The following is a 3,951-nucleotide window of genomic DNA, read 5'->3' on the forward strand; positions in this document are numbered from 1 at the left end:
TTATTTGATGATTTGATTAACTTCTGATAAGGCATGATAAAAAGAAGCATTGAGAGATGAATATGTTGAGATATGATTAAGCATTGTTGATGTTTACAAGATTGGAGTTGTTTACTGTTAAGTTGTCATAACAGTCAAACCGGTTGATGTCAAGTATTCTTATGAATATTGATCTTGATTGTGATATGTTTACTTTGTGTGATTGAATTTGAGTTTGAGAACTTTGTATTAGTTTTTCAGTATACTGACTCGCCCGCCTCTCAGTATTGTACCAGATACTTATTCTTTCATCATACCATCAATTGGTATCCAAGCGTCTTAGGTCTTCTTTAATCTAAAAGCCTAACAGCTTAAGGAAAATATCTTGTAGATCATGATGAAGAAAGAAGGTTCGAAGTTCAACAAAGATAACTATAGAATATGGAGCGACAAAATGAAGATTTACATTAAGAGTCTTGGTAGTCAGTATTGGGATCATATAGAAACTAAGTATATTACACCGACTGGAACACTGCCTGATGATCAGAAGAAAGAAAAGCAAGAAAATCATGAACCATTAGAGGCTATTATCAGTTCCTTGTCTGATGTTGAATATGTAGATGTTCGTAGTCTTGAAACTACATATGAAGTCTGGAAAAAACTTGAAGAGATTTATAGCGGTGATGAACATGTTAAGATTGCTAAAGAGGAGAGTCTAAGACGAAAGTTTGATGACATGAGAATGTCTGAAGGTGAGAATATCCAGCAGTATGGTCAAAGGATAAAAGACATGGTTGGTGAAATAAAGAGTGCAGGAGGGAAAGTGGAAGATGCCACAGTGATCAGTAAGGTACTGAGAACCCTACTACCAGTCTATGTTGTCTGAGTTGCAGCTATCCAGGAGATGAAATCCATTGACAAGACAAAGGTATCTCTTGACAATATTATTGGAAAACTTACTTCTTTTGAATTAAATGGCTATGATGGTAGTGTACAAAAATCAGAATCTACATTCAGAGCTTTTGTCTCTAACCCATCTGTGAGAAGAAGTAGAGATATCGGCCATAGCTATGAATCTAGATCCAGCAGAGATGTTGATGATGAAGACAACTTAGTGGAACTTGAAACATTATAGGCAAAACGAGTGCCTAGAGGCACTGGTAAATATAGAGGTAAGCTACCTTTAAAATGTTTTGCATGCAACAAGATTGGTCATATTGCTGCTAATTGCCCTAATGGTGAAAATGAATACGAGAGAGACAAATTTAAAAGTATAAGGGTAAAGGCAAGAGAGATTGTCTTGTATCTATTGACAGTGGTATTACTGATGAAGAATCTGATGATGATGCTAGTGAAGATATTGTGTTTGTATCTATTAAGGAAGAAATATCATATCAGAAGGAATTAGTATCCAGGATGGATAGCTCTGATGATTGGATCATTGATAGTGGTTGTTCACATCACATGACCGGTGATCAGAGCAAATCTCTTTCCCTGAAGGAATTTGATGGTGGTGTTGCCAGATTTGGCAATGACTCACCATGCATGGTTAAAGGTAAGGGAGTTATTTCTCTTAATGGGAAGAGCAGTGCTGACGATGTCTATTGGGTTGAAGGCCTAAAGCACAATCTTTCGAGTGTGGCACAACTTAATGACAACAAAGGTGAATTGATTGCAACAAGGAAACATGCCAGAGGTAATCTATTTCATCTTAATCCTAAAGTCAGCAACTATTTGATTGCAAAGATAGATGATAGTTGGCTTTGGCATAGGAGATTTTGTGATATAAATTTTGACAATATTGTTAAAGTGAGCAAGTCTAAGATAGTAAGAGGTTTGCCTCAGCTAGACAAACCGATTAATGCTCTTTCTAAAGAATGTCAGTTAGGAAAGATGATTTCTTCAACTTTCAAGAGCAAGTCCTTCTCAACAAAGCACTTGTTAGATTTGGTTCATACAGATCTATGTGGACCAATAAGAACAAGAAGCATTCAAGATGATAGATATTTCATGATCTTCGCTGATGATTGTTCAAGGATGATGTGGGTCACATTCTTGAAGGATAAGAATGAAGATTTTGGTAAATTCAAGGCATTCAAGGCCCTAGCTGAGAAAGAGAGTGGCAAAAAGATAAAATGTTTGAGAACAGATCAAGGCGGTGAATTTACTTCTGAGGAATTCACTAAGTACTGTGATGAGAATGGTATCAAGTGACAACTTTCTGCACTAAGGACACAATAGGAGAATGGTATAGTAGAGAGAAACAATTGGTCAGTGGTTGAAGCTGCCAGGACTATATTGATACAAGGAGGTGTAGCGAAAACATTTTGGAAAGAAGCTGTAAGTACAATTGTCTACACAATTAATCGAGTTCTGGTGAAAAGAGGTAAGGACAAGACCCCTTATGAATACTGGTATGGGAGATCACTCGATGTTAACTATTTTAAGATATTTGGAAGGCATATTTCTTGGCTATTCCACCAAGAATAAGGCCTATAAATGCTTCAACAATCAGACACAAATAATTGTTGAGAGTGTTGATGTTTGTGTAGATAAATGTCCTGAAGTCTCTGAAGGAATTAGTTCAGAGAAAAAGGATGAAGATCCTTGCATTTTTCTTTTGGAACCTGAAACTGTTAAATCAGAAATCGGTAAAGCAAATCTTGACGTACTTGTTCAACCGGAACAAATAAATTCAGAAGAAGATGATAATGAAGAAGCTGAACCTGAAGAGAATGATCATGTTATTCCTAGGTATGTGAGACTGAATCATGGTCCTGAACAGATTATTGGGGATAAGGATGCTGGAGTACTAACTAGAAGGAGAATAAGAGAGAACTCTTGCATGATCTCCACCTTTGAACCTAGAAGTGATAAGGAGGCATTTGGTGATGATCATTGGGTTAAAACTATGGAGGAGGAATTGGATCAAATTAAGAAGAACAACACTTGGACCCTGGTACCCCGACCGATAAACAAGAATGTTATAGGTAATAAATGGGTGTTCAGAAACAAGTTAAATGAAGATGGTGTTGCAGTTCGCAACAAGACGAGATTAGTCTTCAAAGGTTATGCGCAAGAAGAAGGAGAATATTATGGAGCAACTTTTTCACCAGTAACAAGACTGGAAGGTGTCAGAACTTTACTTGCATTTGCAGCTAATAAGAAGTTCAAGGTATACCAGATGGATGTTAAGTCTAGATTTTTGAATGGGATATTGGAAGAAGAGATTTATATAAAGTTGTGTATGGATTAAAGAAGGCACCTAGAGCATGGTATGAATGGCTTCATACACATGTGATGAAGATAGGCTTTGCTAGAACCAATGATGACAATAACATTTCTCTCAAGTCTGAAGGAGATGAAATACTGGTCAGTGAAGTATTTGTTGATGACATTATATTTGGAGGTAATGATGACATGAGCAATAGTTTTGCAGATGAAATGAAGACTAAGTTTGAGATGTCATTAGTAGGGGAAATTAAAAAAATCATAGGCTTGCAGATACAACAAATGAAGAATGTTATTTTCATTACTCAATGTAAGTATGTGAAAGAGGTTTTGAAGACTTTTGGTATGAGTGACTGTAAACCAGTTGGAACCCCAATGGTTACAGGTTGTAAGTTGTCCAAGAAAGATGCATCTAAGTTTGTAGATGAAAAGTAATACAGGTCAATGATTGGCAAATTACACTATGTTGTTCACAATCCACTGGATATTGCCCATGCAATTGGTATTGTTGCTAGATTTTAGAAGAATCCAAAGGAAGCACATCTGATGGCAACCAAGAGAATTTTTAGGTATCTAAAAGGTACTATTGACTATGGGTTATGGTATCCATATGGTGGAAATTTTGATTTGAAGGCACACATGGATACTGATTGGGCAGGAAATATTGATGACCGAAAGTTCTAGGAGGAAGGCTAGTTTCATGTAGTAAAAAGGAGAGTTGTACTTCACAATCTACTGTTG

Source organism: Cryptomeria japonica, chromosome 4 (assembly GCF_030272615.1).
Source record: "Cryptomeria japonica chromosome 4, Sugi_1.0, whole genome shotgun sequence".
Classification (NCBI taxonomy): domain Eukaryota; kingdom Viridiplantae; phylum Streptophyta; class Pinopsida; order Cupressales; family Cupressaceae; genus Cryptomeria; species Cryptomeria japonica.